This window comes from Vespa mandarinia, chromosome 3 (assembly GCF_050613455.1).
Source record: "Vespa mandarinia isolate Hongniang chromosome 3, ASM5061345v1, whole genome shotgun sequence".
Classification (NCBI taxonomy): domain Eukaryota; kingdom Metazoa; phylum Arthropoda; class Insecta; order Hymenoptera; family Vespidae; genus Vespa; species Vespa mandarinia.
In genome coordinates this window covers 2,358,710-2,382,786 of record NC_140812.1, presented here as the reverse complement: position 1 = coordinate 2,382,786, position 24,077 = coordinate 2,358,710, and the positions used below count along the sequence as shown (strand labels likewise).

At 33.0% G+C, this 24,077-nt stretch overlaps 1 protein-coding gene and 1 long non-coding RNA gene across 2 annotated transcripts in view; one reads left to right on the top strand and one right to left on the bottom strand.

The window, feature by feature from the left end:
* LOC118446905 (uncharacterized) overlaps positions 1-15,143 on the top strand; it is a 74,330-nt gene extending 59,187 nt beyond the window's left edge. Inside the window, exons 3-4 of the long non-coding RNA XR_004839719.2 lie at positions 14,679-14,766; positions 14,865-15,143. This is a non-coding gene — a long non-coding RNA (uncharacterized LOC118446905). The remainder of the gene's footprint in view (positions 1-14,678; positions 14,767-14,864) is intronic.
* Positions 1-22,095, bottom strand: part of LOC118446895 (uncharacterized) — a 71,409-nt gene extending 49,314 nt beyond the window's left edge. Inside the window, exon 1 of the mRNA XM_035878073.2 lies at positions 21,891-22,095. The gene's annotated coding sequence lies outside the window, so the exon portion shown is untranslated. The remainder of the gene's footprint in view (positions 1-21,890) is intronic.
* Between the last annotated feature and the right edge of the window lie 1,982 nt (positions 22,096-24,077).

Sequence of the window (24,077 nt, the reverse complement as noted above, 5' to 3'; positions counted from 1 at the left end):
AAACAAATCCTATTTTTGTTCACTCTGTTTGGTTGGTTGATGAGATAAAACACGAAATCTAACGCTTCTGATCTTTCTACAAGCTAAGAAGTCTCTTCTTAATATTTAACTGAATGATTCATGACCACCGACTAGTTAAAGAATTTCCGACGGCGATGCTGCAGAATCGAATGCAGAATAGCGTGATCAAGTTTGCCAAATGTCAAGAGTAAAAACATCGTAAAACAAGAAATTTGATACTAAAAACGATAATCAAATCTTAATCCATATCATGCTCTCGTAAAATTGTTTTTGATAAAGTATTACATTCAGAGAGATAATAAAGTTTCTAACGTGCTTTAAATTATCAATGAAATTACATGCTGCTAGTTTATAAACCTCATGAATTTCGTTTAAAGCCGTAAGATGGATTAATGGCGAATAGCCATTAACTTCCAAAAGAAACTAGCATGACGTCCGAATTAAAGATTCTTCAAGTTGATTATAAAATGTGGCAATTAAAAGTTGCTTATTGAAAGGATTGGAAACGATTGAGAAAGACATTATTTCGAATCTACTACTTCAAAATAAAAATTTAATATTGGTAATGTAAAGGAGCTTCTTCTTCGTTTTAAGAGTTGAATTAACTTCATCAATTTTCCAAAAGAAGTTATTTCGTTATTTCGAGTGCTCTTTCCTTTTCGTTTAGGTCCGTTAAGAAAACTATCGTTGCTATCGAGATTGTCTCGTTCAGAATCTCTTTTTTTACGTTTCAATCAACCTGATTGATCAGTTTTATTTCTCTCAAATATTTCGAACGTATGTCCAACTTTTTTCATCGTACGATCTGACATTTTCGCAGATGTTCCTTGAAGAACCGCGTGTCGACCTTTTTCCTTTTCTCTTTTATTCGCTTAATAAAAAATGCATCGGACAGTGCACCGACTTGTGCATTCTTGAAAATGCAAAAATTCAAACTTGATGTACTTTTTGCATCAAGTGTTCTTTCTGAATTTTTCCATAGATATTTCTATTCTTCGCGACAAGACAACGAGTGTTCTTCGTCTTGTTGGATGAAAACATTTTGTTCAACCAATTACGATCTTATTACTTTTAATTGACAATTCTTATACGTGAGAGAGAGAGAGAGAGAGAGAGAGAGAGAGAGAGAGAGAGAGAGAGAGAGAGAGAGAGACGAAGAACGTTATTAAAAATTAAAAAGGCAATAATATCATTTATCGTAACTTTTAAGATGCTACTTTAGATAGACAGAAACATTAAACAAACTACATTGCATGCTACCTATGAACGCACGCATGTATATGGGATTCGTATTGATCCCTATTTACAAGTTCTTGACACGAGTATACTTGACATCAAGAACCCTTCGAGAAAGATATCGACGTTCGATAGGACTTGCTCGCGTTACTTATAGAACACAATCAATATATCGAACGTAAATTGTCTGAAGATAATTACCTTTATTAGAGACACGATTAACGATCTAATATTCTAGAGCGCAATTACTCGCACTATTAGAGACGCGTTTGTCCTTCATATTTATTATTGATACCACTTCTACATAAGGCCATAATGTTATGCTATATACTCGACTGTTCATGTCGACAAAAATAAAATGAATGAGCGCTCCTTCCAAAGAGCATTTCTATTTTATGTTTATTTTTTCTTTTACAATCTTCCGATAAATATTTACGACATTTTTTCAATGCAATCTAGTGAGATATAATACAAGTACAGTTAGATTTGTTTAACATAAAAAAAACATCCATTCTCTTTTGAGTATCATTAATTTAAGGTGAAAACATTAATATAACGTTTTAAATGTAAAAGTACAGATATCAAGGAGTGTGATGTGTTTTATTATTATTATTTATTAATAAAGCGGTGACAAAACTTCTCTAGAATATATTTTTACTCTTCGATATTACCATCAGAGGATGGGGATCGTTTATAAGGATTAATTAATAAAAGTTTTAATAGAATTTTAAGTAAAATTATGGAAAATAATATAAATCAATGTGATATATCTAATTTAATATTATAAGATTCACAGAAATCAGTAAAAAAATGCAACGTACTTAATCCGTTCTTATGCATTATCACAACTATGGTACATTACATAGCGATTATAATACAATATAATTTTGACTTTGCTATTAATTAACGCGTTTTCGTCGAATGCAAATATTAATTGCAGTTCCTCGAGTGGAACAGCTTTGACGCAGTATATTATGATTTATTTTACGAATAGAGAATTGCCTATGCAGATTATAATCCGAACGTTATGTTTTAAGGTTTAATCGAGCAAAGTGTAGTATTTTACGTTATTTTATTTGTTCGTAGGATTTAATTGATTTCTCTCTCTCTTTCCCTCTCTCCCTCTTCCTTTTTTTCTTGTTTTTTGCTTCATAATATTTATTCCGAAGGATTGATTTTAGAACTATGATGCTTTGTTTCCTATATTGATTTGTCTAAAATTAATTATTATCTATAGTAGTAATTATTATCGATATTTAAATAAGTATTTCTTTCTTCATTGCAATTTAATATTCTTAGCAACTCGAGATTGTATGAATTTTATATATTATGGTTCTATTTCCTGATCGCTACGTCGTGTTATTGAGAAAATGATGACATAATGAATATAAATATCGAGCAGGCATTTATCTTACTATACCAACCAGATAATGCCATTTTTCGTGAGAAGTAAAATAATGGATGTTCTTGAAATATATTCACTATTGTATTATATAATCTGATTGGAAAAGTACATAAATATTGGTATAGAAATTCATCGACATTTTCAGCATTCATTTTAGAAAAATTTTTAGTAATACTGTTAACTAAAAATTGCAAAATTGGAAAGAAATCTATAGTATTGGGTTGCCCAATAAGAAATGTTTCAATTATCTCTATTCTATACTATTACACTAGTATTGTGTGTGTGTGTATAAAAATTTTTTTCTACTTTTTCGATTTATTCTTTCATGAAGATTTTTCCTTGCTCGATTATACCATTATTTTCAAAGCATTCTGTACACATACATGCATATATATATATATATATATATATATATATATATATATATATATATATATATATTCTGACATTACTTATCTATATTGACCGAGCGAATATTTTCTTAGTTTTATAATATCACGAAAGTAGTTCTTATATTTTCTATCAAGAGAATGGAATAACGTCGATTTGTACAATGGTCCGAGGGGAAATTGTGGAGTACCTATGTAAAAAAAACAGTCCAATTAGTGGATTATTTACAAAGTACAGTTACTTGACATAAATACTTCTCAATATAAATATTACATGGAAGATGTAAAATTAATCAAGCTAACGATTAATCGGCCAAACGATTGAATTTATTGATCAAAGAGTGAAATCAATTTTCTGTTCTTCTCCAGAAAACAAAATGTTGAAGCAAACGATGTATTTATTAGAAAAGTTATAATACTTTGAAAAGTTATTAACACTTTGATCTAACCTGAAGAATTTCATTGAGGTACTATCTTTTACCTTAAAGCTGATAATTCAATTAAGTAGAAAAAGCCAAGAGATATAAAAAAAAAAAATTTGGAAATATTCAATGAAGTGAGGAGAAAAAACGATTACTCTTGAAAAATCAATACAATTGGTGAAATTGTTATCGAACCTAATGTGAAATTAAACGCATCAGAAACTTATGCTGTTTTATCAATAATTACTCTTCTCCTCAGGAAGTACCGATGTGTATGCAAGGTACTCCCTAAATAATTCAATTTGCAATTTCGACAACTTCGTCCAAGTTGGATAATCTATCTGGACTTGGATAATTTTAATTGCATTTCAAGTAATATGAAAAATGTAATACTTGAACGTGATTTCTTTCGAAAGTTGACCAAATTTGATACATAGTTGCATCAACAATTCTGTACTTTTCTTTCTACAATTGGCTGGATATTAGTTTTAATAATTATTTGGGCTTTGATCATGAAAAAGCTGTTAAATTTTCATTGCTTTTTTTTTTCTTTTTTTATTGAAACACCAACGTTATTGAGAACGTTGATAATTAAATTGAATCGATCTTTCGTAGTATTCTCAAATTCACATTAAATCACTCGATGGGCATAATATTTCTTTTGATAAAACTAATTAAAAAGAAATTTTCCAAAGTGAATGATGAAAAATAGAAAGAAAAATGATTTGGTATAATAAACACATGCTTTAAACTAGGAACATTTTCTTAACTATTTTTCCTACGCTGCGTTATTCTATAAAATTTTATTGAAATAATTTTTTCAAGATTGTTTTCTTTTAATCTACGAGGACATTTATCTATCTTATCCGAATTGGAAAAGGTGCGAGAAAAATAATGTTCCATTTCTCGAGACAAGGAGAACTAAAAGTATAAGAACTAAAATATATTGGGAACCTTTAATTCGAGCGTTTCCCTCTATGGTGCGAATAATGTTTGATATTTTGATATTCCTATGTATTTCTCCTGGCAATAAGGATTCGAAAATATCTATAAACATTGCCTTTATGTCGAGTAATAATATTCAATCCAAGGATTAGAAAGGCAATCCAAGGCAAGGAGAAGGTGAGAGAGGTTATTCGTTATAAATATAAAAAGATATCTTTCTACCATAATATCATCCATCGATTTAACCTCTTAAACTTTGAAGCAGGCATTTATTATAGTATCGAGCGATAGCTTGACGAGTTCGAAGATATCTAACCGCGTTTGCTCAATCTCAAACGCGTAAACGACGCAATTTACAAAAGGTAAGGTTGTTTTAATCGACGCAAAGAGCACCGTTCGTTAATTTAACCGATTGTGATGCGAATAACAATGCCTTCGCTGAGGTAAACGACGCGGCCCTAATGCATTGATATGCATATTAATGCAAAAGTGATTCCTTCTCTTCCTCCATGTTTTGATATTCCCATGACAGGTTCAGCTACGTCAGCTTGACCCGAAATCAGCTTGTGTTTCTATAACGACGTACATATCCTACGTGTATGTATGGATGCACAAATAACATTTGGTATGCCAAAATGAAATAAAACAATAATAATGCTTAACTATTGAATTATTCCAGTAACCCAAAGATAATATTTCAATTCGATTTTCGAGTTCATTGTATTCTTTTTTTTTTTTTTTTTTTTTTTTTATATTAAAACTATTTCTAACCGATATCTATTTCTGAAGCATTTTTTCTATATCTTTTTATTGGACCAAGAGAAAGTTCATTGTCGATTAAACGACATTCTATGAGTATACGTTTTCCAAGAGATGTCTTTGTGATATAAATCATTATAGATCTCTTTCTTTATCACGAAAAATTATAGCGTTCTCGCGAGAAGAATCAAATGCTCTCTCTCTCTCTCTCTCTCTCTATCTTTTCACTGGTTCTACATCTATATATAATAATCGCGATATTATGCTTTGAGTGTTCTAGAAACATGCATATTCAGATTTATGCAAAAATAGAGCAGGCTGTAGTGTCATGGATATAACGGGAATATCGAGTGAGAAATTTGAACTAGGCGATTGCGAACGAAAAAAAAGTTCGATCTCGTTCGATCGAAGGATATAAATCGTTTTATTCGTTCCGTAAGCGTAACGCTTAGTCTATGGATATTGCGTAGATTTAATCCTTACTCTAAGCCAACGACAAAGCGTTAACGTAAGCTAGATTAGAATTCTCTGCAGTAACGAATGCTAAAGCGTGAATCAGTGCTGTGTCTAGCGAGCGATGAAATAGAGAGACAGAAAAAGGAAGAGAATTTTACGTTTTCACTATTTCACGAATCTTAACTAATAGAATTTTAGATTATTTCCATTTTACGAAGCTTTAAATTAAACGGTGACCGGAAATGTAAATGTGGATAGAGAGAATTCAAGGAAAGACTTTCAAGACCAAGATGAACGCATCTGATTTCAAACTTATTTCAATATAATTATGAATGTTCCTCGAGGAAATTAATATTTTAATTAACTTCGACACAATATCAATACGAACAATGGGAGTTCGATGATGGCACATTTCTGTCGTTATTAATTATGACTCAATTCGAAAAGGGTTCCTTCCTTTTCTCTTCAAATTTAATACAGATAATTTTGTTTGTAAATATCCTGATGGAAAAGATGACGTTGTACGAAAAAGGTTCGTCAATATATTTGTCAAGATATTAGTCAATGTGCATTTTCGTGACCTATATATCTTTTTCATTGCCTTGAATAGGAAACAGAGAGGTATCCATAGGTTACGTGTTGAGCATTTCGTCACGTCATTTTGCAGAAGCACGTTTCGACGTAATCGGCGGTGAATATAGAGTAGAGTTTTTGTTACTTTGTATCCAGGGAATAAACTCGAAAAGATTTATACGGTGCATTTATAAAGTTTAAAGCATGAGAACAGTTTCGTAAAGAAAATGTTCAAATTTTTAACGTTTATACTTCACAAGAGACACTCGAAAGAACTTAACCATCTCGTGAATATTTAAATATTTATTTATTTATTTATTAAACATTCTGCTCTTAGTTCGGATAAAGGTCTCAACTTCGGGAGACTTCGAAGAATAATTATCTCGAAAGGAAATCTTCTTCTATATACAAAATTTTCATCAAACAGGGAGAAAATAATTAAGTCGTTTGGATAATGAATATAATGACATAAATAAATAATTTTATCAATGCGCACAATTGAATAACATATACAGAATGAACATTTCAAGGGAAATTAAACGTTTCCGGTTTGTTTATCGAATTTTCCGTTCGAATGCGAATTAATTTAAACTTTTGTTATTAATAATAATTACACATATAATAGTTCTCTCCCACCGGTAATTTTATTGATTCAAAGTTTTAATTATTACCTCGATAAAACTTGAAGAAGAAACCAATGATTTGCATGATTCGACAAAGTATCAAATGGTACGTTCTATCAACGATGAAGCGTATATTCGATCGTTAATAAAGTACACGATCGGTCAGCACCGAAGTGCAAGTTCGACCGTTAACAGGAACATGTACTTGCGAACGACGCTGCCACAACGAAAGAGTTAAACGTTTGTTTGATCAAATTTATTTGATACGATAGAATTTCACCGATCTTTATCCCCAAAATAATCTAATATTTCATTTACACAATGGCATATAATATATGAGAATTAAAAAAATAAGGTGAAAAGTTCGAAAGCGTAAACATCAATACTCTATCTATTATGGTCTAAAACAGATGTTAATGATTAGTGGCAATGATTTCAAAAAGTTTTCGATTAAACTCGTAAAGATAGATGGAGAAGAGTGGAAAAAGAAATAAAATAGAGCTGATCGAAGAAACATTGATCGATACCACAATTCAGTTTGTACGTAAAAATAATTAACAACAAGCTATGTCGATGTGTAGTGAATAAAGTAGTGATGTAAATAAATTACTGAATAGACTTGGGAAGGTCTAGGAGAGTTTGAAAACGCACGCTTGCACAAATCCGATGACAGTCTACTATTTTCGATTTGCTGTAACATTGCTTGGAACTTTAGCATCGTTGCACATGAGGAATTGCGGAAACATGAAATATCTAGTTTCGAGAGAGGGAGAGAGAGAGAGAGAGAGAGAGAGGAAAAGAGGAAAAGTTTCCTTCCGTTAGTTATATTGAACTTTTAGATTACTATACAACGTTATATGCACATTGCACGTGTCCTTAGGATACCTATAGAATACAAACAATACCGAACGTAGTTCACGCATAAGACAGAAATAAAAGTTTAATTTGCCAGCAATCGATTAAAAAAATTACTATTCTCAAATGTTAAGGGAAATCCTTTAATCATTTTTCCAATGGATTATTTATTCTGAAAAATAGGCTGCGATTCGCGAGAAATTAGTTAAAATCTATGTATGTTATAAATAATTTTTTTTAATGAATGAATGAGTTTAATTTTAACAAATCATTTAATTAATTTAATTTAATTAATGCAATTAAATCGTAGTAGGTCGACTGACGGAAGAAAAAGTTTTGTTCGTTATTCTTGCATGACTAAATTATATCCTTCAAATGAACTCGGGTCAGGCTGGAAAATAAAAGAAGACGATGCAATGATTATGAGTCTTATACAAAGAGAATAGAATAATTTAATTTCCAGTGAACACGAAATCTGGTTAAATGTTCGAAATCGAGCGCAAATTTTTTGATCAATCTGCTGAACGAAAAAGGATGAGGAACAAACGTATCATTTTTCTTCTCGTATTATTTGGATATTAGACGAGAGAAGCGTGTGTCTGTGTGTGAGTATACAAGATGAGAGAACTTTTGGTTTCCGATTTTCATTCATCGTAACTACCTACTCGGAAAAACTGCATCGAAGAAACTTTCTTCGCCAGAACATAAGAAAAACATGAGCTTCGATTTTCCTTTCTTTCTTCTTTTTTCTTTTGTTTTTTTTTTTTTTTTTCTTTTTTTTTTTCTTTTTTGCGCAAAATTTCCCCGTATCCCCGCCAAGAAATAAATTTATTTTCTTTTTTGTAATGCGATCGTCCGTTAGACTGATTTAAAAGAAGAAAAAGAAATTTCTCAAAGTCGACGATTTGAAGAATGAGAAAACTATAATTTCACGAGCGACGATGGTATACGGCATAACGTCGTTCACGAATAAAAAAATCCCTCCGCTAGATGTAGCGAGTGCAGGCTGGTGTTATTATTCAGAGTTCTTCAACAAGTGCACCGTGCAGCAGGTTTTGTATATCCCATTTCGTACACGTGCATTAGCTCGCGTGCACAAGTGTCCTACAACCGTGAAAAGATTTACGAGTATTTCATTTTTGCGAGGACATGCGAGTTCCATTCAAAGAAGACACGTAGCCTTACCCTTTTCTCTTCGCGTCTAAATTAAATGTTTGTTCTTGTTTCATTGAACTTACTGCACGCAATCGTCATGCAATAACTTTTGTCCGATGAGCATAATTTACTTTCACGAAACACCACATATGCAACAAGAAGTATGTGCAACGTATATCATAATATGACTCTTATACAGACTCGTTTCCCAAAACAATGAGCTCTCGACGTTTAATTGGTGAATTAATTAATCGCTAAATGACACGGAATTGGATGATATTACTTAAAAATTTACGTTATTTTACTTATTGATTTACTCAAATTGAATCCAAAAATTTGAAGGACCGTGTTTTATTGATCTTATATATTAGATACGAATTAACGAAATAATTAACCAATGAAAATATAAATCAGCGTATGATGATCGAGGTAAATATCGATTGTGTTATAGCGCAGAGTTTAAATAAACCACTCTAACTTCGAACTGATCGAACTTCTTCGTACGTTTACTTATGGAAAATAGAACATTGATTTTCCGATTTTAAACATACACGCTTACTTAGCGTATACAATCTTCTCCAAGTGCATGTTATTCTACGCTTTGTTACGTTTCTATATCAACTGTCAAAGAAGTGATATGATAACAAGACCATGTTGTATTCCAGCAAAATGATAAAAATAAAGGAATCAAAAAGCACGTACGAAAATTATTTTCATCGCGGAGATCTCTCGGTGAGGTAACAATTTAATTTTCAACTTGTAATTATGCTTGATCGATTTACTTGCTAATTAAACGTTCATATAAGATTTTCATATCTCAAAATGAGCCATTACCGTGGAGGATTGATTATCTCTCTCTCTCTCTCTCTCTCTCTCTCTCTCTCTCTCTCTGAAGGGTCATATCTAATTCATAATATCGAATGATTCTTTTCTATCGAAAACATTTCAGTAACGTTAATTAGAACTTATTATATATTTATGATGAGAATTTATTACTATCATTAAGATCAAATAAAATTGCATTTTTCTTTAAATGGGATTCATTTTAAGACAAACCACTTGATCGATTTACTTGTTCTACTTTCTATACATACGCACGCGCACGCACATTACATCAATGTGCTGTAGCTCATGAAACATGCGACTGATTTTTAATTCCCATGAAAATTGTCGTAATAATTGCAAGTAGACGAGTAGTAACATTACTTAGGACATTTAGCGCATTTGCGAGAAAAAAAAAATGAAAGGAAAAGTAAACCTAGAATGAGTCACATACTAAAGACACGTATATGCCATGCCCTCCTCTTATAAGTACCTACGTCTAAACTCTTGCGACCCCTTTACTCGTTGCGCTTACTTATTACTACTTCTACCTTCTTTATAGCCATTTACCACCACCACTACCACCAGCATCACCACCACCACCACCACCACCACCACCACCACCACCACTTACCTTTTAATTTTACGCCCTTTTAATCCTCGCTCCAGCACCGAAATTTCGCCAAGAGCTTAATCGTTAACATTGAAGATGTAAAAGTTTATAACGAGAGAAGTTCTACAGATATTCAAAGGCGTTTTATTCTCTATAATAATTATTCCTACTAATCATGCTGGAGAAGAGCATAAAAAAAATATCCAAACGTTAAACATAACGTTGATCCTGATAGAAAAAAAAATTCATCGGATATCAAAGTGCGTGTCCGATTACATAAATTCTGCGTATAAATTGAAATACATTAACGAAATGTGAATAGTCGAGCGCAATTTTATCGCTTACGACAGAGTGTAAAGTAACACGGAAGGAAGTAGAGAACGTTGAGAACTAATGAACAAGAAAGAGATGGAAGAAGAGAGTAAAGATAGGTGTAAGTTTGGTTTAACGAACCATACGGAAATTAGAAATAAATTTCCTTAGTATCGTTCCACCAAAAATGTAATTCAATCGATTCTCCCTTATTAAATAATTCAAAGGTATTATGAAATTGAGCTCTTTTAAACAATTTCGTTAAACACACGCAATTATCGGCCATTTATATCAAAAGTTCGGAAAGTTTTACAAACGCTATAACACTATTCTTTCGATGTTCTTTTGATATGAAAAGGAATAACTTTCAAAGGGATAACTTTCTATTGTACGATTCAAGTTACGAAAACACCCCTGACGAGAGTAAAGAAAAATATAGGGTATTCTCGGCCGCAAAAGATATCTAACTTGCATGGGGATTTACCTTTTACTCTACTTTTTAACGGGATCTGGGTCAAGTCGATAGTCGTGAAACGCTTAGAATGTTTAATTAAATAGTATTGTCGTTCGTTTCAGTTATTCAACCGATTTACCTTACCTTAGCATTTCAACGATATAATAAAACGCATTCACTGCGTTAATTGGAACGAATATCTTCCGTACGAATTTCTCAACTTGAGAAATTACCTAGATTCAAGAACAGAGAGAGAGAGAGAGAGAGAGAGAGAGAGAGAGAGGTGTAGGATTATCGGTACACCACCGACTTAGGTCGATTAGTGCGAACCTACCAAGAGCGAGATTATATGCAGAAACGCGGTAACAATGAAACGATATCAATATCGATACTCAACTCTGATTGATTCCAACGATAAATCTAGTAAGCTGAGAATTTTTTGGCGATGAATCATGGCCTCGATCTTTTATACGATTGCTCGCATACACTTGGGATTTACTGGGAGGTAGCTAGAAAGAACGTAGACTCTGATCGATAGAACGCGAAACTTCTTCGACTGAAAGCATTCACCTTCTGCACCCATTGGGAATCGACAACCTGATTTCCCTATCCTTGCATACGTACTATATAGATATATGTGCGCTTGTCAATCAAATACGCGTTAGTTTTATTCAATCCTTCTTAAATTCGACGAAACAAATTCGAAAATTCTCTCTTCATGATCTACCCGATTTAAATATCCTCTTGCCTCGTTTTTATATTTGTACAAAATAATCCACTTTCTTGATTTTATCTTCATTGTTAGATTCATCCTCATAGATACACTGAAACTTTTGGAATTCTTTCACGCGGATAAATCGATTTTCGTTTAATAACTTTTCTATACGAAACTACTTTAACTTAAATAAAGTTTCCCATTTGATGAAAGAATGTTCGAAAGAGAAATAATTTATCGAAAAATTCGTCTCGTGAAATTTGCAAAATGGAAAATAGATAATATTTACGTAACTTTATCGGATCATGATTGAAAACGAAGTATCGATTCTTGTCTGTTAAGTCTCGGTTACGCTTAGTGAATTAAAACGTTCAACGCTTATCGACTTAAAAGCGAGTTTATCGTGTAAAAAAAAAAAAAAAAAAAAAAAAAGAAAAAAATTGGCCCTAGGCTAACGCATCGGAAGAATTTCTCACATTTTTTTTTTTCTTTTCTTTATTTAAGTTCGCATTAAGCTATTAACCGAGAAATACGAGTTAACTCATCATAAAAATGTAATTTTTCCACTGATACGAGAATAAATAAATCATTTGTTTCTTCTTTCTACCGAAAAAGAGCATTATACCTTTTGGATTATTCGTTTTACATTGCTTTAACATATCACCAGAAAACTCTAAATCCATATCATTTAATTTTTTTATTAAAATAAATTTCATACATTAACGTTTACCGATTGTAAATCTTGACGGTTAACGGATTGAGATAGCTCTCACGACATCTGATCTATAGATTAGGGAGAAGCGAAATTGAAAATAAGAGAAAACTTCGGCTCGTTCTTGATCAAGTTGATGAAGACCGAGCTCGTGCTCGATCAACTTTGAGAACATTTAAGACGGGGAAGACGAACAAAATTTCAACTTGTAAAAGTAAAAGAAAGAAAGGAAAAAAAGAAAAGGAAAGAATCTTAATCGAATCTAAAATTAACTTCACGATCGTTCGTTTTCGATTCTATCGACATCACCTTCCTTTTACTTTCCTCAAACAAAATCTATAATTTATAGATTATTTTAAAGTCATCAAATATAATGAATAGTTCTCGGGTTGGAAATAAAACCATTTGAGATTTCTTCATATTACCATGACGTATCATCGCACGTAACCAATTACTTTAATCATCGCACTTGTAGACCAATAAATCCATTTATTTTTTGTGCAACGATAAGAACTTTTTCTTGGATTTCTCAAGAAACTCTCACGGGTATTGTTATATTAAATACGTCTGGGTCTTATGCTTTTGCATTTCTCCTTACGCCCAAGGCCTTATCAAGGATTTGCAATTTTATTCTCAAAAGTATTTAATGTCCTCGTGAGAGACATTTCCTTTCTCATTGAGAAAATTTTCCAATAAAGTGTGAAATATTCAAACACCCATCTCGCAATCAAGAGGACGTGTCTAGTACTAAAATCAAATCAAAGAGTAAAAAATGAATTTAATATAAAATAAAAAAAATAAAAAAATAACATCTTCTCATTAGTAGAAACAATCTATTGCGAGATTATTTCCATTAATAATGGAGGCAATTGAATTAGTACGGGCGCTAAATCAATGCTAGTCGCCAAGTCAAAATAAAATTTCTATCTAGAGTATAATCTACTTTGTAATTAATTCGATTTTTTCAATAAATAAAATCATTTAAAAGTGATTCAACATTTTTGAAAACAATTCAAGATACTTTGTTAATAATTTTGGAGGAAAAATTATTAATAAAATTTCTTTCGTATTTAAATAAAATTTTTTTATCTCGACGAAGAATAAAACTTGCGACATGATGTTCGTGCAATAGTAAAAAACTGTTTATTAAGAAAATAACGTGAAAAACAAGTTATATGGGATATAAAAATATATATCGGAGCATGATGAAGGAGGCCATTATAAATACATGTATCGAAGAATCATCCCTCTGTCTCGTAGAGTTTTCGTAGAAGATCAATGGGACACGAATAATTCAGCCAATGTCAAAAGTTACAATCTATGCAATCCTCAGTGGCTCTCTACAATTAATACATTTCTACGGTACCGTCCATTCATATGTTTGCTCTTTAATTGATATTTCAAATGAAACTCCAAAAAGACAATGTGTACTTTTCTATAAAAGTTGAAAACAATTATTTTTCTTAACATAATGTGATTAGTATTTTTGACGGAAATGCTTGTGTCTCATTTGACATGTACTATTTCCTTAATTTTTTCCTTAATAGCTTTGTTAATTGGTTAATTTGACATTATGGTCGCTATTTCAGATTCGGTTTCAGATTCGGAGAAGTCTCTTTTTTTTAGAGAAGTCCAAATGCACCCATGACTGTTTAGGTCAGATAATGCAACTACAAGCGAAGAAGTAAAAAGTTGCATACTACCAAATTCTGTCTTTTTCTCTTGGTTTCGTCGCGATGAACGTCATCGATAACAACGCACATTTTCAACGTTAAAAAATGCAGAAAAATTATCCGTGAATAAGGAAAAACTTTGATCATTGTGATACGATTTTATTTGAACATTTTATATTTATACGTAGGTATACCGTGAAGAGGGACAAAAAAAAGAGTTGAGTATCAAAAAAAGCATCATACGAGTTGGAAAAAGGCAAATTAAAAAACTATAAACGAGAATAATTATTCATTATCAAAAGAAACTAGCCCGACCGCTTTTAGCATTCGTCACGGCCAATGAACTGCGCCTCCCAATCCCCCGCCCTTAGTTCCGTCATCATAATGATCAACATAATATTTGCATTATATTATATTAATATTATGAACTCTGCATAATAACTACACTCGTTTTATTCGTTTCTTTATTACCTATGCATTAAGCATGATCACTACTATAATATTATTGTATATTTTAATATTAAAATTTGTTTAAAAGCGCGGCAACGGGAAAAGATCTACAGTTGCAGTTAATTTAAGCTCGAGACCGAACAATATTACGGCATGACGAAGTTTCATGAAGTCAGGTATTATCAAGACATAAAACACTTAAAAGATTATATTATTTATAACGTATATATATTTCCTTGACTCGTTGAACGCTAAATGGCAAATTTATTTATAGGAACGGAAAAAAGGATCAACGCGGCAAGGCCCAAAAGGACAAATATGCCATCACAACGTGGAGAATGAATCCTTGAGTTTTTTCAAGGATCTAAAATAAGAGAATTAAATTATACATTGCATGGAACATATCCAGAGGAACAATGTAACTTGGAAATTGCAACAGATAGAATTGAGTACAACTCGACTTCCCTGAGAGAAACGCAACATTTTAGATTTTATCGTGATCAATTCATTATTAAGATCACGCATATATATGCGTATATATGCGTATATGTTGTAACAAGTATAGCATTTGTTATTTAATTATAGTAAAGTAAATTTTTCATTTATTTAAAATCGTTTCGTTAATTTAAGTCTATTAAGAGGACGCAACATTTCGATAACATTAATAAATTATCCATCAGTCTTCCTGCTCGATCGTACGAAAGGTTTATATTGAAATAGGAAACCAATCGAAGAATTTATTTGAAATAGAAAAGCAACAATGTAAATCATGCTACATAAATAGTATATAAAATTTTGTTGTAGCTTCAAATTTTTGCTGATATAGAAAACAGCTCACATCTACATTCGCGCATTTAAAAAAATCTCATGACTCGTGCAAAGCTTCGACAAACAAACAAAATTGAAACATTCCATTTGATTCCATTGAAAATTATAACGAGCCTATTCTTTTCGCAAAACTGATTCCATTAAATATTTCCCTGTGATAATGTTGAAAAATAATCGAAAAAGTTAAGTTATCGAATTTCTTCGATTTCTCTCATTTCTATTTACAATTCACGATAAAAATGTGAAATACGCAATGGAAAGAAGTGAGAGAAAGAGAAAGAAAATGGCATGAAAGGAGAGAAAGAGAAAAAACATAATGAATAAAGAAATAAAGAAAGAAATGAAGATATGAAGAAAGGAAACAAAAAAGAAGTGTAGTATTAAATATTTTCTTCTTTTCCGTAATAATTTCTATATACGTGCGCAAGGAACGTAGAATTTCTCTCGCTAGTAATCTCAGAATATACACAAAGAAGATTTTTCTTGCACTTTTTTCTCCTCCTACATTCTCTCGCTTACTCATCTCGCTTTTTCTTACCAAAGAAAAGGACTTGGTAAAATGGTAATAGACCTTGCTGCGCATCGTAGTACAATTCAAAGAAGGCAAAGTTATCCTTATCAGGAAAAGGACGAAACACATCGCAAACAGAAATTCTGTGATCGTGATACTCGCTAAACTTCATTCTATACCTTCTCCTACAATCATTTTCTGGAAATTCTCAGTTCGTAATTAAAAACAGTTCTGCGTGCAACGGCGTAATCGATGGAATCTCATCTTTCCTGGAATAGTAATCTCACCGGTATAATTAATAACGCGAGAGAAGGATGAAATTGTTGTTAGGAATGTCTATTTAACTTTTTTTTCCAAATACTTTTTCTCAACGTTAGTAGTCGGAAAAATCGTTACTAAATTAATAACGATTTAGGTCAATGAGATAAAGCTTTTCATTGGCGTGGCAATATTTTTCTGTTACGTTCTTTACGTTATTCGCATAACGAACCATCAGATTCTACAATTTTATAGTAGAAAATTCCCCCCTGAAATGACCTAATAAAACATAAAATAAGAAATCTCGTGAAGAACTGAATCCGGAACTGAATCTTGCCTCAAGAATCTCTTTCAAGGGTTCTTTCCGCATGACTTCAGTTATTCCAACCCTCCCGCTAGTCATTGCTCGAAGAGCAATTTGAAACTCACTTTTGGAATTACGAGACATTATCTTATCTTACCCCAATAAATCTTTCAGATATTTAAGATTTGTACGGTTACTGAAAAATAATTCGCGAATTGAGAGATTCAAATTTTAACCTTCGATAAAGAAGAAAATGATTTACTTGCATTTTGTTCCCTTAGAAAGAGTTACTTTGAAAGAGGTCATTTCTTTTTTCGCCGATACAATGTGCCGTTTGCCGTCTAATTTCGCTTAAACCCGTCTGGACTATAAAGTTCGACGACGACGCTCGTGAAATGACATTATCAAGGAGAAAGCACAGAAAGGCGAACGCGCGCCTTTATTGGATCTTAACGAAGAAGAAGATAGAAGAAGAAGAAAAAGAAGAAGAAGAAGAAGAAGAAGAAGAAGAAGAAGAAGAAAGAGAGGGTACCGCCTATAAAAGCAACCTTATATAAAAGTTCGCGAACGAAAAAAAAATCACCTTAAAAGCACCTGCCACTGCGTTTTCACGAGCCGTTGTCCCGTCTAATTCGATTTCGGTTTCGACTAGCCATATGGACCAACTTTCTTTTCTCTCTCCTTTCCAGTTCATCGTATAACTCATTTGTACCGTGACGAAGAGAAAGTGAAATATAATCAATGCCTATCGAATGTGAAAAAAGACGATGCGCTTATATAAAAAAAACTTTTCTTATTAACGGAACAACGGCCTCGTCGTATAATACGCCAAGCGTATGTATTATGAATGACGCACGCACGTTACCGTATTTCCTTTGTAAGAGGTATACCAGTAGTAATGCTTTAGCCTTTGGCAATTTAATGCTAGAAGCGCGATCTCAAATATACAAGATCGAGATTACACTATTCGCCATTAGATACCTATATCTTAGATCGTACTGTCAAGTTCTACTACGTTGGTATCAGCGCTTGTGATTATCATGGGATTGAATATGACTTGACTCTGATGATTTGTACCAACTATATGGACTAACGATTGGAAAGATTAACGGAGAAATGGGAAGGAATGAACCTTGCGTCCGGATTAGTTCGTCTCGTATATGTTTAAATAAATATTAATAGTGTGTTCCCTGTACGCGACATTACACTGATTTACAACTAAAAAAGTAATTATTTAATGGCCAGACTGATAAGATAAATGTCGTATATCGTTTGGCCTACTACGAGCCTACTTCTTGAATTTATTGGACGGCCTAGGACATTCCGGGAAGCACGTTTAAAACATAAATAGGTATAGGCCATGGTCCCTTACTCGTGTTTCGTTCATGCGAGAGACTCTTCGTGCTGAATAAAAAACCCTTAATGACCTTTAAGAGGAAATATTTCGTGTGACAATAAATTACTTCCAAGGGTGTGCATATGAACCGCACCAATTCAGGATTTTCATTGAGCACACCCATACAATTCTTATACTCAGGCAGTGTACTTTTTTTTAACGGATAGGAGTAAAGAATGAAAAGAAAAAGATAATTTACTATCTGAAATGGTCTCACATATTTCAGTACAAAACATCTGTTTTACTAAAATATTGATAATAAGACAAATATTTTCTGTCTTAAGAACTCTGTAAAAGGCAGAGACAAAAAAGGTCCGCGTCATGTATATCAAAAGATATCACAAACGCATAAGAAGAGAAAAAATTATTTTTCTTAATAAATAATCGTTCGAAAATAATCAAATTATAATTCCCCGATAGAAAAATGAATTCCTTAACGCTTAACCCGTCTGCTAGCACATTGATGTGCCCTTTCTTTACTACGGCGACATAAATCTAATTGAATGAGATTAAATTATGGCTACGTTTAAGTTCATCAGAGATGAAAAAATTCAAAGACGGGACATCTTTGTTACATGAAATGAATAAAGAATGTGGAGATTCTTACGTTCGAATATAAGAAACTATCCATAATGGAACGCAAATAAATAATTGCCCTAGTGGATTGAAAGAGCTAAAGTAACATATATTACCAATCATATGTATTACCACTTCATATGTATTACCACTCTTTCTGTGTGTCTGTTATCATCGTGGAATACGTAAAATATATGTACGTATGGTATACATTTATGAATCTAATACAACGCACATAAAGAGAGAGAGAGAGAGAGAGAGAGAGAGAGAGAGAGGTAGATTTTATATGTTCATGAGGAAACAACCGCGATGACAAAGGGATGAAACGGAAACGAGCCGTGCTGTAACATCTCCATGTATTACACAAACAGGGTGACCTAAGGAACACACACCCAAATCAGGACACACCCTTCAGGTTTTTATCAAAGTGCAATGTCTACATTTTATGACGTATATAGGGTGTAACGAACGTTTACAAGTATATGCCGAATAAAAGGTAAGAAAATTTATCAAACATAAAACATTCAGGATGAAAGGAAGATATAAATCGAAATGTTCGCTTCGTGACATTTTCATATTTATTTCGAAATAATATTCGTTCTAGTTTTGATATTTCCTGATTTGATTCGTTACAATTAAAATCCATTGATTTTGTCATCGAACGTGTAAACTGGAAATTTCATTCAAACGAATTATAGAATCGGTTTTTTGACTTTTTGTTTATTAAATTATAACAGTAACAGCCATTTACTATTTACATTTAAAGATTTACGAGTTATAAAAAAAGGTAAATGATGATGCCCATTAATCGATATGATTGGATTAGAATTTCCGTTCTAATAAGAAGACTCGGATATTGATCGGTTAAAAAGAGAAGGAAATTGGTAGGATTCGATACGGCCGATCCATCGACGTATTTTTATATCTATTTCCCTGGCATATTTAAGGGAGATATAGAAATAGAGAGACGACAGAGAAGATAATATATTACGCGATCATTTATTTAATTACTGACTAGCTAGGTCGTTAAGGAACCGCCCAGCTCGTATTCTCTTTCGCACTCGGTTAGTTATTCGATGTAGTTGGCGTTTACTGTTCGAGAGTATAAGAAGAGATGAAGAGAGATGCCCCTATTGTTAACGTGAGAGAGAAACGAAAACAAAGAAAGAAGAAGAAAAGAAGGTCTCCTCTATAGTGGAAAAAGTTAATATTATGTTACCGTCGTTGTTCACTACCATAAAGTGGCTAGGATTTACAGAACGGAGAAGGACCACCGCAGAAAAAGAATCCGGAAGAGACTTGAAAACACCCGAAGCCACTTGTTACGTTCGCCGACCAATAAGAAATGAACTTTTCATTCTATGTTACATCCGTATCAACCTTCGTTTGCAAGCTCTTTATGATAACGTTGCGAAACAGAAAATTAATTACCTAATGTTTTTTCTACTCGATAAAAAATGAAGCAAAAAGAATTGCAAATATTTATTCTATTTAACAAATCGATTGTTATTTGCGTCAATTCAAAGAGTAAAAAAAGAAGAAGAAGAAAAAAAAACGATGTCTTGTCCATTCAATTCGATGTAAATTATGTTCGAATGTATGAAAATGAAAGATCGTTAAAATTATCGGGGACGGTAACTAGTCAAAAACACGGAACGAAAATAAAGAATAAATGGCTTGCAATTTGAAATATATTATAAAGAGCCGAATGACGATATAAAATTTATTATTGAATAATATTAATTATAATATCTTCTTGGAAATCGTATATTCATACGATTCATGTGTATTCGAATCGATGGTTTATGAGCGACGTGCTCTTATACCATCGGTAAATTTCATCCTCCAATCGATGCAACCCGCTTATTTTTGTTGAATTCGGTACACAAAATATATACACTTAATGTCTATATCGTTTAAATGAAATACGAGTATAATTATCTTACGAGTATATACGAATTCGTATAGATGTACAATACATATTAATATGAAATAATATAAAATTTGTAACCATCGTTAAAAAAAATTCAAAATAGTATAATCGTGAAATCGTTAATAAATATCAAAGAGGGCGTGTCCGTGAGTTAAATTAAAATATAGATGGATATACCTTAATGCAAAAGGAACATGCGAGATTACCATTAATACAACTATTAAATCGAATAATTATTATTGGAGAAAGTAAGCCTTTACGTAAACGATCGAACGTGATGCCCTTCGGGTTAAATATTCTACCTACGACGAAATCTTTAAGATTGACTAATTTTGAGCTTGATTAACGACGACTACTCATCAATGACAATTTCGTTGGCAATATTGTATTCGTTAACGATATTATGCGATATTGGCATAATCGCTTCGTATTTCTATTAAGCTACGTTCGTTCGAGATATTTCCTTTGTTTCAATTGATTGGCTGGTACAATTTTTACTTCCTTTCAAAAATTGCCAATTATACTGATCTGAATTAAAGAAAAAGGGATAATTGTGTTATTTCTATCGGTAACCTGACTTATGGATAATAATTCCTTGTTCTTAATAAAATTGGTAAGATCTAGTCGTAAAAAGAAAAAAGAAAAAAAACAATTTTCTACAATGTCGTAATTTTCACGATTTTGTAATGAATTCCTTAAAGGCGATAAAGTGATAATAGAAATGGTGTTGAATCTCATGGGCAATTCTTGCAATTCATAGTAACAGGTGTCTGATTCTTGCCCGTCTCTTCCATCCGCTCGTCGTGAACAAAGGAAGCGCACCTTTGGACTTCCGTGCTCGACCCTCTCCAACTATACTACTCTTTTCACCGTACGTCGAACCGAAAGCGATCGATCGATATCTTTACAGTGATTTTGAAAGAAAGGAAAAGAAAATAAAGAACGATCGTCACTACCTGAAGTTAAGAATCACAATTTCCAATTCAATCGAAACCACAAAATTTCACTCCTTCCTGATCACAAAGGTGCGCATTCTCAGTTCACTAACTGTCTCCTTCCTTCTCGTACAACATTCAATCAGCGATCATTGAGTTAAATCGAAAAAGCTCAAATAACGTTTGTAAAAATTGACGTTTCTCTGTGCGTAGGGACAACGAACGGAAGAAAGGACGAAAAAAAAGAAAATTAAAAGAAAAAAAGGAACTTTCTACGATCGCCGAATAACTCGAATTGGATTGAAAAGAAAAAAAATAAATACATATAAAAAATAATATACACCTATGTAGCGATAAGAAAATAAAGAAAAAAGGAAAAAAGATCGTCGAAGACGTTTTTTTACTGTAAACATGATTATTGTAATATGAATCAGTGAATGGCCTAGAAAAGAAACTTGGACCTTTCCCCTTTATATTCCACGCACAGGGCGAAAGTCAATGATATATAACTTTTGTCGATAATATCGAAGGCGATGACTGCTTTTAATATATCACTGACCTTTCTTTCTTCTCCCGAAGAATCTTCCTTTCCTTAGACAAGAAGCGCTCAAGAATCGCGTCTCATATCAAACTCGTTTCTCTCTCTCTCTCTCTCTCTCTCTCTTTAGCTTTTCGGATCTATCTATGAACACGATCGAGATCACCGCACACACGAGAATGAGAGAACAAATTAAAAAAAAAAAGCGAAACTGATCGGAAGGGGGGGAGAGAGAGAGAGAGACCGTGCGTTATATGCGTACGCAAGGTAGCTAGATAGATAGGTAGGTAGAGAGAGAGAGAGAGAGAGAGAGAGAGAGAGAGAGAGAGAGAAAGAGAGAGGTAGGCGAGTCGGGCTTGAAGGTTTCGTGGAGTTCGGGATATTCTGAACTCCTGCCGCGCTCTGTACGTCACGAAACACGCGTCCCGACGCGCTCGACGTTGTTTGTGAAGCGGGGAGATGACGGAAAGGAATTAAAAGGGCTACTGGTGGTGGTTGTGCTGCTGCGACACCAACGCCGACGCCGACGCCGACGCCGACGGGCCGAGCTCGTAGTTCGCACCTGCGCTTTGAATTCCATCTATCCTCTTTCTCTCTTTTCTATCTACCTATCTATCTATACGTGTCTTCCTTTAACTTTCAGATACGCCTCAACCACTGCTCGTCGACCTGGAGCTTCTTCTGTCTTTCTCTCTCTCTCTCTCTCTCTCTGCTATTCTTCTTTTATATATATACACATATATATATATATGCTGTATGTATGTATGTATGTATATATCCATCTTTATCCACAAGGGAGAAAGGCATCTTCTTTTCTCTCCGTATTTCTTTCTCTCGAACCTTTATCTCCGACGTCTGCTCAAATATCTTACTAGCCCGCTTTTCGTTATCTTTCTTCGTACGAACTCCGAGTCGATCATAAGTCGTTTGATTCTCTCTCTTTATTTTCGATCTTACGTCAAATACTCAAATGGCACGATAGTGTACATAGATTTTAAATTAGCTGCGTGTCCTCTAGAACAGTCTTCGTCGAGAATTTGTAAAGTTTGGGTATAGCTCGGGGATAGCATAAGGTTACGACCTTAAATGATTCTCTCCCTCTCTCTCTCTCTCTCTCTCTCTCTCTCTCTTTCCATGTCGCTTTTGCTCTTTTTCTCGTTGAAAGTCACTTTCGTTCTATTATGTAAAAGTTTGATTGTTTTACCGCAGGCTTTTCGTAGCTTGTTGCTTGAAAAGTCTATGCTAGGTGCTGATTGGCAATGCGTTGTTATTACGCATTTACACATTACAGTACGGTAATTTTATTATGGTACACAAAATTATAAATATTGATACACAACAACATATATGTTGATGTAGAATATACGTATTAAAATTATAATTTTGTTTTAATATCCTATTCTATTTCAATGTTTTTTGTAACAAAAAAAAATTGTAAGCAAAATTAATTATTTTTAAACGTTATAACGCAAACTTTTATGTCATCCTTTAGTGATACATATATACATACTATCATATTTATTATTATTCTCTAAATAACACGATTAGATATTCTTGGAAAGAAATTTCTGATCCGTTTATATCGCAACCTTCATGGTCACATTTATACGCATACCTCTAGAACGTTAATTACTTTGTTTATGATTTCGAATTAGAACGATGAAAAATAAACACGATGAGATATTAACACCTTGGCCATTTACTCATATTGCATTTTGTTTCTAGCCAATCACTTCTTTATTATGCATCTCCCAATGATTCTATCTGTTTCGCGACTACATAATAATAATCTTAACTCAGAGTTCGTCATAGGGAATTATAGAAATCCATTGGCTATAGTTGGCTATTTATATAAGAATTGTAGCATATCGAGCCTATAAAGATAACGATCGGGTATAAAGCGTGAATCACAAAATTGTTTGTAATTAAGTTAATTACGGTAAGACGATAAAAACCGTATCGCGGATAATTACCGTTTGGAGACAGCGATAATAATCTTTGCGTAACTCGTTAATCACGAGACGTTATTTAAAAGTGAAAAAAGGAAAAAAAAGAGGAAATATTCCCGCAAACTCTCGATCGTTTCTTTTTTTTTTTATGACTTTCCTGCTACGTGATCAACGTGTAATTTTCATCAAATTTGTTTAATTAGATTAGCGAAATGCCAATTGAACGTCCTAAAGCTCTTTAACGATCTTAACATTTCGA